Here is a 13,692-nt window from a genome sequence, read left to right on the forward strand (position 1 = left end):
ATAAATGATTCTGGTTCACAATGGTCTTTCTGTGCATTGAAAATCAGCTCTCCGTACCCCTGGTAATTAGACTAATTCCCACAATGTTGGAGGCAGACGATAAATCTGCTTGCTTTCCGCCAGACCTTGAGACCAAAATTAATGTTGTCTCATTAAGCAGATAAAGTTAATTTATTAGAGTTTTACTTCTCTTCTCAGCCTCCTTACCCTCTCCACATCATTTATTAACCAATATTGAGCTTTGCCATATGACATCCAGCCCACTGTATGTGAATCTCCTTCTGTCTGTCTTTGGCACTTTGGCCTTTTCCCACCCCTCTTATCAGGTGTTTATCAGCACTTTCTGGAAACTGAATGGAGTTGTTGGCTGAGCCCCTGATGTGTACAACCAAAGAAGCAACAGTATTTTTCAATTATCCAGTTAGAAAAAACACGTGTGTCTAAGGAAAAATGCTCAAACCAAGTCACTGTAGGTGAAATAGCATGGCCAATAGCAAGCCGGGCTACAACAGTCTGATTATATCATTCAGACCTCAATTACAAACAGCCAAAAGGTAAAAACATCCGCCTCAAAAATCTTATGCTGAGTCAGAAACCTCACAGTTTCTGTCCGTTTCTCCAATTTATTGAAAATAACTTTGAGCTTATTCTAAGAGAAGCTGCTCTTTCTTTACATCTAGTTTCACCTATAAATAAATCACAAACGCACAGAAAAATTATTATAGGATTATTCCTATTTACAAAGCTAGCAGCAGGTGTAACCATCTTGGGAAAATGCATGAAGCATCGTGCTACATTTTGTTACTGCAGCATAATTACAGTTGTGATGTACAAGAAAGGTCAAAGCTGATCTGAAGCTTGCTTGCTGAAACTGTCCTCTCAGTCACCACTTGTTTCTGTCAGTGAGAAAATAAATAAATTATGACTTCCTGTTGTCAGACGATTCTTCCACAGAGTTGTTTTAAAAGGTCAGTTAAAATTAGGTAGATATGTCTCAGAGGATTGTTTATGAAGCAAAACAACATCAAACTGTAGTCCAACATGTGCTGCTCAAGTAATAACTTTACTACTGTAAATCAGAGGGTTTCAGTTAGTTGTTTGAAACATTAGTGTATCACTGTTCGTAACAAGATAAGACAGGACAATTAAGCGGTTCATTTGAAAAATACCTGTAATTTTTCAAAGAGGTAAAGTTAAACCTGATTATAGATGAACGTGTATAACTTAAAACTCCTCATATAAGAATGATATGTCCACAAGAAGATTCAAATACACAAACAAACAAATACATTCATTTAAAAAGACATGTGTGTTTCAGATATCTAAATAAATGCATCCGAATGAAAGGTATCGTATCGGCCTGTTAATGTAATTACAGATTTTCTGATCTCAATAGCTCCCTGCATCTTTCATATATGATTGAAGTTAATAAAAAGCAGCTTAATAAAGTTGAAACGTTTGATGAACAACAGAACAAATAAAACCACAAAGGGTTCAGAGTCTGCTTCACATCTAAATTGGGGAATTCCAACCCTGCGACTTTCCAATCTCTTTCCCAGCTCTCCTGTTTATTTTTTCCACACTGGAAACAAAAGCTCCCTTTCAACAGAATCCAGTCCAGTGTGAGTTTATGACCATTTAATGGGTCCTTCCATCTAACAGCCCTGTGGTTTACTATCACCCATACAAGGGCCCTATTGTGCATAGACATGGGAGATAAGAGATAAATACACCTTATCAGTCACAACAAGACATCATTACTTTCACCCTGCTATCTCACTGTGCCTCTCCACCATGCATTATCTGGCCACTTATGAGGATATTCAGAGTCATCAAGTGCTTTGAAGATCTCCGCACGTTGACTGTTTGCTCTCTCAGTTTCCCGCTTCTGCATAACAACTCAACTGTACAGTGTGTTAAAGCACATCGTCTTCCAGTCCACTGTAAGCCATACACTTTGCGGTCTGAAATGACATTTAGAACTGCATTTAATTGGTACTTTGGGGATGAGGTTTAAAGCTCATGATAGCATGTCTTCATGTTTTCTGCTGAGAGGATACCACCCAACACCATTAGCACTCAGGTAATGTCTTCTTATGGCCCAATTTACACATTAACACTAACCAAAGGTTACTGAGGGGATACTGCATACTTGGTCACTTACAACATCCCCTGCATAATTCAGCTTATTGTATTTATTCATTTTTCTGACATGTATATAGTTTACTTCCTATGCATGACTTTCACATTGGTCTTTCAACCGAATCTGCACTATTTGATTCTACTCTATTCTACTCTGAATCATTTCACTCAATCACATTGCCGCTTTAAAAATTCCAGGCAGCGGAAAAACAGTCTGGATTGCAGTCAGGAAGTCCGACACTTTTGTCCAGAATAGCATAAGGTCTTCACTTTAAATACACCTAACTACGTATGTTATCTTTACATCCTAATGTCTGCCAAATTTAACTGGTTCTTAGGATTTAATACTCTCAAAACTGTTATTTATTTTTCTGTGGAAACTGAATCTCTGTGTCACCTTCACAAACACAGAGCAGCAACATACCCAATATCGACAGCAGGTAAGGAGTTAAAACAATCTACAGAGAAATCGCTGACAGTTGCAGATTTTGAGGACAGGATGGACTACCTGAAACAAGATGTATCGTTTGAAAGATGTTGATTAAACAGATTTTAAGAGTTTAAAAGCTTTTTCTGTTACTTTAAGGAATTGTTATGCAGATTAGAAAAAGAAAAAAATCAATCTCACATCAGACTAATCTTTAGCACTTAGCAAATTTATCTGTATGTGGTAATGCTGGTAGTGCCACCTCCCATCAGGTAATTAAGCTAGGACGCAGTCAATATTCCAAAACTTAAATTAATTGATCAGTTGCTGGAATTTGTCAATAGTCTAATGGAGCACTGCTAAAATCTGTCAATCTATGACATTGTGGCAGAGGTAAATCACATCATTGAGGTGTATTTTAATGGCTCTCAATTGATCAAAATGTCATCAGAGGTGTGACAGAGTGCGGTTCAGCAACAGAGCTCTGATGAAGTGACAGAACAGTCAAAATATCCTCACACAGTACCAATAGACAGATCTCTTGATATTGAGCTTCATCTTAGCACACTTTACAAATGACAAGGTAAGAAATAAATTAGATATGCATGAATTAAGCTTAGCCTTTTAACATTCAATAACTTTCTAGTGAGTGTCCTTTTATGCAAGAAACAGTTATTTAGCTTATTCTATGGATTATCCTTGATCCACAGTGCAGCTATATATATAGCACCACTGACTTTAAGGGAACAATGGAAGTTTAAATACAATCGTCTCTGACTCATTCCCTTGTTTTCTTCACTCCTTGTTCATTATATTTGTTCTGTTTATGGCTACAAGCGTAGAGAGGTCAGGGAACTCATCCCTCTCTGTCAGTGTGCTAATTGGTTTGAATAAGTGGCCCCTCCTCCCAATAAACTACATGTGCTCAATCTTTAAGGTAGCCTAAATCATTTTTAGTGAGCCTGTCACAAATAACTAGGACGGATTCTCCATCTAGTTTTAATTAAAAATGTGGTTTGCAGGTATCAACATGTCAAACTTTAAGTCTAATGTAGTTCATTTTGTACAGAGAAAAAAGGGTTCTGTTTCTATGGTTGTATTTCCAGCCCCATTATAATATTAGAACATAAAAACATTTAAAACACAAACAAACAAATGTCTTCTGGTTTAGAAACTTTGTTTACAACAAAGATATCAGAGAAAACCTGAACAGGTGAATCTCAAAATTAAAATGATTTGAACAAATTGCACTAATCTTTTCTAGTTACCCCACTATACTGGGACAGTTTGACCTCCCTTCTAGTTGGCACAACTTACGTGTTAATGTAATGTAATTGCTACTCCTTGTAGTAATAAATACTACTGCAAATTCTATCAGTTTAAATTGTCCGCAGAGCAGCAGACCAAACAATTCTGAACAATTTATTTGATCTTAAGAGTCCAATCTTTTATTATTAACTCTCTTAATATGCCCCCTTTAACTCTCTATGTAACTATTGGTATTACTTTTGTGCGAACAATAAATTACACAAACAATTGAATGGGAAGATTGCACTCTATGATTACTGGCCTTTCCCCTGTGTTTGAGCGTAGCAGTTTGAAACAAACAGTATTTTGTATAAAACAGTTATAGTCGAGTATACCTGCATCTAAAGCAACATTAATCGAAACGTATTATTTGGCTCTGAGTGCTTTCATTTTAAACATGTATACGGAGGACTTTGTTTGTATTCTGGGTGTAGTGTTATGTCAACATTTATTTAAAAAGGTTGAATAAAGATACTGTTATTATTTGTATTATTTATTAAGTGCACCTTTAGGTATTTGCCTTGTTCTGTTTGTTTTTATACTCCTTATATGATTGCAGCTAACTGTAATATCAGTTATGTCTTTCTGATTTCTTAATCTGTCATTTGTTTTAAAGCAATTGGCAGTAAAGTAAAGCACTTGAGTTGACTTCCTCTGTCCATGTGAACCCAAATTATTCTGGGGCACAAAGTCCTACACTTGCCATATTTACATAGCTAAATCTCATGTTTATTGACACTTAGTTTTGTTCAAATATCCTTACAAGATTAGCACTGTTTGTGATATTGTGTTTGCTCTTGGTGCATTGACGTGTTGAATTTCAGGAAATGTTGCAGATGTGCCAAGCTGGGACGGCTCAGAGTGCGCTAACTGAGGAATTAGCACTTCCATAATTGGCCGTTCTGACAGATGCTCTGACAGGCCGGGATGATGAAGCGGACGCTAAGTGATTTGTCTCCTGCCCTGTCTCACACTGTGCCTGACGCAGAACTTCAGTTACATATTAAACATCCACATCATGCTTCTCAGACATCTTAACTGTATTTCCCTTGTAAAGAGACGCAAACGAAGAATGTGCAGTTAAAGGACACAGTCGACACAAGCATTCATACAGAGACACAACACTCGGCTAGTCAATTTAGTTTAATCCAAGCCATGATGAAGACACTCCCGGAGGGCATGATCAAACAATGTCTTCTACATTAATGAAGAGGAGTTCCTGGATTAAAAAACTCCTTAACACAAGCTAAAATGTGGCTCACCTTGCTGCAGTGAAGCAGAGTACTACACCCAGGTGTTTCAGTACACCGTGACAACACTACTGGGTGTGTTGAGAGGTGAAACAGAGAACCCTTCTGACCACGCCTGAGGGAGTTGTTTTTTATTTATTTGAACTTTTCACCCAGAGAAGGAAGTGAAACACTGTGTGGCACTTATTATCATTTGGTCAAACTAAATATTTGAGAGTAGCTTTTGAGAGTAGCTGTGTTCAATAGGGTTTAAGTAATCTTGTATAATGAAGTCATCTGTGGCTGTGAAGCTCAGGGTCAACAGGTGTTTTACCCTGTCGTATGAGAAATGCGCAGTGTTTGGCTGATAGATGTCTGAAAGTAAAATGACACCAAAAGTTGTCCTGAGTTTCCATTTAGTGAGTTCAGTTTTGTATTTTGGGGAATTGTTGCTCCTTAGAAATCCCTGCTTTTCAGGTCTGTTTTGGTACGGTGAATGCTGGGATATCTTATTGAGAGGGTTGAAGCATCAAAATGAAACAAATACCTTAGTTCATCTTTATTCTCGCTGTAAGTTGCACAATGACATATATTTCACAATGGAGGGATCCACCAAATCTTTTGAAAACTCACCGAATGTGCCTTTAATGTCCTTCATTGTCTTTTCTCGTTCTACAATGGCTCCCTCGCTCTCCTGTTCCCCTCCCGAGGCTGTGCACTTGCCCTGACAATGCAGCATTATGGAAATAAATTGTTCCATTAGGTGCATTGTGTTCTGTCATCAGGCCAACACACTGGGTTATTAATGGACACAGCCTTCGCTTTGATTAAGACTGAAGATTTATGAAAAATACGCACTGATGGAGTAACACCCGACATTTTCTTTAGTAAGGAGTGTAGCACCTCGCAGGAAGTCTCCTTGTGAGAGACCAGATTGGAAGACTATCTATCCATAGTTTGACAGAAACAGGACCATTTTCTCGTACAGATTTGCAGATACTCAGTGGCAAAAATCGACATTAAACACACTTCAAAAAGTGAAATACCTTTAGATGAATACAAAAATGTATGTTACTTATAATTGAATTATCTTTGTCTCTTTCACCTTACCATTTATAAGGCTTAGCTAATGCCTTCTGATGATGTTAAGCAGGTGTACCGTTTTTCATTTTCAGCACTTAGCTAAGTGTGTTAGTATTTCCACAAGTTTTAATTGGCACTGAAATCAAAGCACAGCTGCAGGTGTTGGGAATTTCATGTTTTTCAGCTATTTGTTCAATTTGATTTCAATCTAACAAATATTTCAACATTGTCTTGCACCTTCTTTTTTTTTTTTTTTTACTAATGAAACATTTAACAAGCAACCATTTAAGCCATTTTAAAAATAAGACCTAGGCAATATAACTTGATGTTGCTGTTAGTGTTTGAACGGAGCATATCAGATCAGTGTGTTAAACGTCTGCCATTTCTGTATCTGCACCTTCACACACTTTCTGAGTATCAAACAGGTCTTAGTCATTCCCTCCCTACAACACAGGTGAGTGTGTGTGTGTGTGTGTGTGTGTGTGTGTGTGTGTGTGTGTGTGTGTGTGTGTGTGTGTGTGTGTGTGTGTGTACAAGTGTGACTGATCCCATTTATCAGGCCAGTTAACCCCTGGCAGCAAGTAGTAATACGGAGCAGGAGACCAGAGGGGGATGCAGGCACTCGCTCTAATTAAATCCCCCCCTCCACCTTCCCACCCACACCTACACAGACTGCCTCCCCTCCTCCGGCAGGAGAGACTTTGACCTTCCAACCCAGCTTCCCCCCCTGCTGCCTGCATCTCCCACCTCAGCACTGCAAACTGCAACGATACACATGGAAGTCCTAACCACTTTAACCATCCACCGTGCTTTTTCAGGTTGGAGCTGACGAATCTCATTCAGTGTTGGTTACAAAAAAAATAAGATAAATGACAAACCTGATAGGTATAGTCGACAAATGGGTGATGTCATGGTGATGATGTTCACTTCTTATACAGAGCTGTTGTATGTTAAGGTTAAGTTATTCATAAACCATGAATTTAACCTTTTGCAATAAAACTGTACACATATCTTTTTAAAAAAGGGGAAATTGTGTTTAACCGTGTTATACCCTTCCCACAATGATCAGTTCAACTTTTTTGCTGTTTTAACGTTGTTTGCTTTCCCAGGGGTGTTGAGTTAATCGACATATGATGATGCTTTTCCACTTTCAACTATGTATGCCTTCACTGAGCTGTTGACTTTTTCTAATCCTGCCTGTTTTCAGTGCAAGTGGCATATGATCTTAATGCTGACTCAAAATAAATGTGTCCTTTATTCACTTTTAAAGTAATGCCAGTGAATAAAGTAGCATTAATGGGAATAAGTGTTTGCACTGGTGTGAAGGCTCACAGCTGGCTTTTGTTGGGCATGCTGGGTTCAAAAGCGGGTTAAGAGCAGGGTAATCTGTCCGGCTGACAGCATCAAAGCAGCTGGCATCATTAATACCGGGCCGGCCGAGGCGTAGTCCCAGCGGCTCCATACACTGTTTGTGAAGGTTACACATGAACTTGCATGCCTGCATGAAGAGACAGGTAACTGTATTTGTGTGGGCACACTCATACACAAATGAGAAAAAGGAAATTCAACAGTTTTTTCTTTTAATTAATGCTTTGGCTTTTCTATTATTTCTATTCCATTTTAAATGTGGTAATGTTTAAAGCACAGCTATCAAAGTACATTTGTGTAAAACTGTTTAACAATCTAACACAACAGTGATAAATGTCAACTTACTTTTTTTCTGTCAGTCAGAGGCCATCATAAAAAAGCAGATGAATATTTTGTTTATTACTCGCGTGTTCTTAAACTTCTGGTAGGTTCCATTATGTATTTGCAAGGAAAATCTCTGTGGAGGAACTCAGTCTAATTACTTTAGATCCTACGGTATAAATGGCTGCTCAGGACAACAATTACATTATAGTCTTTTAAATACGAAACCTCTGGAAAGCTTAAATGTATGCAGAAATGGGTAGCCTGGTTTCAAACTAAGTGTTTTTCCTCAAATATGTGTATTATACATTTACAACATACTGTAGCTAACCCTGATAATTAAATGTTAGTTAATGCAACTTAAATAATTTCTGCAGGTTTCAGGATAAATGTGTAATGGAAATAACATTTTTATATTGAATGTAATTAAGGAGATGTGAGTAGTAAAATTAAGGCTCTTTAAAAGGTACAGACCCTTATTATTTATTACAATTTCTTAAACATTATTACAGTGTTTATTTCATAATTATGTTGCTGAGTTGTTTGTATTTTAAGAACTGAAATTATACAAACTGATAGACAGTGTTAATAAAGGGAAATTATAAATGTATTAATGATTCTACTTATACTATTATGATATGATAATAATCTACAGTAAAATGCAACCATAATAATGTGCGTTGCAGACATTGCTTTCTGCCTGCTGGTAATATCACTGTATTAGCTGTTGACTGTGAGTGTACAGAGTCAACAGCAATATTATTTGACCCTATCAGCTAATGATCCAACAGCAGCAGGTAGAGTGGCAGAGGGAGTGGTGTCCACCGCTGTATGACTCAGTGGATAGGACAACCTGAGACTGTTTTGGAATCAAGTCATTCAAGCCCCAGTTAATGTTGCATCTACTAAACTCTTGCTTTCCTATTAACAAACAACACAGCTACTTCAGGAATGAGCTCTGGGGTTTGTTGAAATGAGTTCTGGGAAATGTGAGAAACAAAGAACCATTTCGGGGGGGCAAACATGAGGAAAACAAACCCACATAACTTAACAAATGTGTGTGAATCTACATGACGTAGAAGGGCAGGAGAGGAAACTTATGTTTTGTTATCTAAGAAAAAGCTAAACTCAAAATTAATCTGGAAAGTTTGTAGTCAATCCCATCCAGAAGCTAAAATAAGATAAGAATTACTTTATTAATCCCAAACTGGGAACGTTTTGTTTTTAACTTTGTATATGTTTTTGATAAATAACACACAAATTGGATTTTAATCTATTGGACGCTCAGGATGCAAAAGCTTCTAACAGCTAACATGGATTGGTATATTTCTATTGTATTTACATACAAGAGATAGCAGAGTGAGTGTGTGTCTGCATGCATACATATAGAGGGTCACGTCAACATCTCATTTATGTAATGGCTCCGCATTTATCGCACCCTGACATGAATGACAGGTGGAAATGACATCACTAAAATTTAAATTGTTGTCCTTCTCTCTGCAGAGTAATACATCCTAAGTGATGCATATTCCACAAACAAGTTATTTCTACCCTCATCTACACCATCTTTATTCCACCTTTCTCAAACACTCAGACACGTTTTAATCCCCCTTTCGCTTTCGGTGTTTCATTTTATTGTCACCACAACATCACAGTGTCACTGAGCTATCCAATTGGCATAATTGAGCTGGGTCAGATGATAAAGAGACCTATAACAATCAATGCAGGTGAAATAAAAAACAGCTCTCAGTTATTACTTTTGTCCTTTTCCAACGTCAATCAATGCCCCACCCCTACACATCAGCTTAACAGACTGGACTGCTGCGTTTATTTGGGGAAAAGGTTTGACATCTCGGAAGGAAAAATAAAAAGACACGAGGAGGTGAAGGCAGGAGCATAAGAGGAGGAGGAGGAGGAGGAGGAGGAGGAAGTGAAGGCAGTATCAGAGCTGAGATAAATGAGATGTGACAGGCTGCCACTCTCCTCATCAGCATGACACAGCTGTCACAGCCCTATTTCAGGAAAATTAAACGGCCTTACGGTAAACTGGCGTGCCTAGAGGGAGGGGCTGGAGTAGAGTGTGTGTGTGTGTGTGTGTGTTTGAGTGTGAGAAAATGAAAAAGCTTGTAGTATGCAGATGGGCTTTCTGCTTCTCTCCTCCCCCAATCTGTTCCCCTCCAAGCACCATCCTCTCCTTTTGACATGGTAATGGCTCCAAATTGATGAAGACACTTCACTCATTCAGTGACAACTCTACTGGCAAGCGACATAACACTTCTTCTACGCCCCCTCATCCATCACTCAGGAAGCCCCTCCCCGCAGCCTGCTGGACATTGGCTGGGTGGAAAGTTGTTTAATCAGCTAATTTGCTCTTCTTTTGCCACTGTTAATGACTGCACCACCTCTGGATTATCTTGTCATCCCATCCTCTTAATCAGCACTGATAAACTGCTCATCAAACTATTAGCCTCCTCTTGCCCTTTGACACGTTTCACAAGGGTTATATGTCTGTAATTAAATCCAATTTGCCGGGTCATATTTCTGTCTTTAATTGACAGAACGGAAGCATTTTCTGTCACATTTATACAGTGACCATGAGACCTCTTCACCGCACGGCAAATTAAGAAATTACAATCTAATGAAGAAAACAACTCAAATATGTGGGGGAAAAAAGTAATGAAAAATAAGCTGTAAATAAATAAGTGTTTTCTGATGGCCTCTTCATCTACACCGTGTTTTTCCCTGTACAGTGTTTTATACTATTATAAAAAACACAAAAATGTTCAAATCAATTTTCTTATTTTCGTGAAAATATACTTGGCCAACAAATCTGATCTTGACTGTATATTGATTGTGTTTTGATTAATTGCGGTGTTATACTGTCAGTCTGAATATATTTTTGAAGAAATTAAAACAAATCTGGCATGAATGTGAATAATACAAAGTGTGTTTATCATATAGATCCCTGATGAATCTGGCATACTGCATATATAGGCTTTTTAACAGGATTGTTATTTATTATTTTCATGTTAACATAGAGGAGAGATTAGGGATGTCCTCTTGGTTTCACTGTTAGAAGGTTATATTGCAGCTTATGATTAAGTACTAGCTCTTAGCATTGTTTCTACATAATAATTAACAGCAGGTCTATTGCGCATCAGGTTTTTCATCTTCAAAGGCTTTTTATGGCATTTTACAAATCAGACAGTTTAGAACACAGTCATACTGGAATAAACAACAGACGCCTGATCAAAACTGTCATTATTATTCGTATTAGTTGTCTGCTGAGACAATAACGACCAATATCAGATACAGTTTTTTCAACTGTGTTTTCACTATGTGTTACTTTCATTCAGTCAAGGCTTGACAGTTAGCATCCCTGACCTCATGTTACCTTACATAATAATGATCCCTAAGTGAGATCCACAGATTTTAAATCCAAGACGTAGCACATGTTGATAATATATATAAGAAAATAACTGGTATCAGAGAGAAAGTGGTACTGATGAATAGCTTGATACCACACATTCACCAAACCTTTTCTCAGCAAGACTGCATGATGGCCACATGGTATTGCTAAATTGTTGTTTTATTTATGAAGTATTTCAATCATATTTGTGAATTTTCAGCCCAGAACAATCCTTTAACGATATTTCCTGCTACCCTTCAATGTGGGGTGGCTCATCCTGTGGTTATCTGGTAAAAAACTATTGTAAACTGCAGGTAATAGTTAACAGTATACTGTAACATAAGGATCAGGAATGGAAAATCTCTTTGAGCTAGTTTTTGAGATAAACTAGAACCCACCAAGTCTGCCTGACATTTCAGTTGAAGATCCTAGCTGTTTTTTAAGCCACTTTGTGCGGCCTCAGCACAAGCATGCTGCACTTTTACATAGGTGAAAGGATCCAACTGACCCTATACAACAAATAAAAACTATCGATCCTCCCTCCCCAACTCCCACTTTAAAAGACTTATGGTGGAGCTCCATTTTGTCTAATCACTTGGCAAAAGAGTGCAGGGTCTAAATAAAGAAAGAATAAATAAATAAAGACCCCGGGCCAACGTGTTGCTCTCACCTTTGCAGATGAAATTACCCGAAAAGCTGTTACAAATCAATATAATCAATGCAATCAGCTAACTGGCACAGGCAATCTCCTGCCAGTAAGTAAAATACCCCCGGTGGAGATCTTTCAATCTCTATTGCCATAATTGCCCCCAAGGGCGACGTTAGGGTGTAGCATTTTGTACACTTAATTAAATTAGTGAGCTCTGTGGACAGGGTGGGTTGCCGATCTCCCAAAGAACGGAGAGATCTGGCCCTGAGCCAGTAATTAATGCAATACCTTTCCTGATTACGCCAATCCCCCTTAATGAACTTATTATGCATTTTAACCCAAACACTCCCTTGAATTAATGAGCACAAAGAAAGCCCCTGCACATAGCAAACACTTCGATCACAAGTCATAACTCATCCACTCAACAGGGCAGAAGTAATGTCCATATTTCTCCCTCTTTCAACAGCAGCCAAGGCTAATTTGGACTTGAGTGACGGCAAAAGTTCTGGGTCTGCACACATAAAGCTTTAGAGAAATAGGATCCCTTGTCTCGGAAGTAACAACAGAAACTTTATTGGCTGACTTTACAAGGTCTCACAGAAATCATGGCTGAATTCACTGTGTAAAGAAAACTTTGGTACTGTCATTGGGCCCATTAAGGTCTACACATTAATACCCACATGGGTTACAAAACATATGTGTTAGATGATTTAAAGAGACCTAGGAACAGTGCAGGGTGGGAGCAGCTCTGCGCTGACCCATAATGCTTTGCTAATTAAATAATTCACTAATTGATTCATTGCCAAATCAATAAAGCTTGCAGATGGTTTATGGTGAGAGCTAAAATATGTTTAAGGACTGCAGAGAGTAACAAATGAAACACAAATACTCACGCACACACAGGATCCAAGCTGCTGGTGCATCCACCTGACTGAAGGATAAGCAAAAGCACATGAAATTGGTGCTAAAATGTAGGTGAACATTGAGTTGACCTTGTGGTTGTGTTGTATGACATCATTTCAGACCCTCACAGGCAGATGATAGTGAATATAAAAGGCGTGGGACACGGTGTGTGTGTGTGTGTGTGCGTGTGTGTGTATGTTGGACCCATAAACACCGCTCCGTCCTAGACCCAGTCCCAGGGGAGTCTGGGCTTTGTAGGTGGGCCTGAGCAAGAAATCAGCTGGGATATCATTAATTCAAGTGTAATGAATCCTTAGGTTATTTGTGTATAAAAGGGCATATGCACTGTAAATATGTGCTATGTTATGTATACTTTATGACAGGTCATTTGTGTGAGTGTGTGTGTTTGTGTATGGCTGCATGGTAAGATTGGAATTACCTTTGAAAGTAATTGGGACAGCAGTGAAGTGTGACATCTTACAGATCTGAGTGGACGCAGGGGTTGTAAATCCAGCTACATGAGCAGTTTGATATTTGTTTCCAAGGATGTACACACACACACACACACACACACACACACACACACACACACACACACACACACACACACACACACACACACACACACACACACACACACACACACACACACACACACACACACACACACACACACACACACACACACACACACACACACACACACACACACACACACACACACACACACACACACACACACACACACACACACACACACACACACACACAACTGAACCAGCTGAATGAAAAACGTAAAGTATTTCACATTTTATGTTAAACTGCTTAACAACAAAGAAAACATTAGTAACGT

The sequence above is a fragment of the Eleginops maclovinus genome, chromosome 4 (genome assembly GCF_036324505.1).
Source record: "Eleginops maclovinus isolate JMC-PN-2008 ecotype Puerto Natales chromosome 4, JC_Emac_rtc_rv5, whole genome shotgun sequence".
Classification (NCBI taxonomy): domain Eukaryota; kingdom Metazoa; phylum Chordata; class Actinopteri; order Perciformes; family Eleginopidae; genus Eleginops; species Eleginops maclovinus.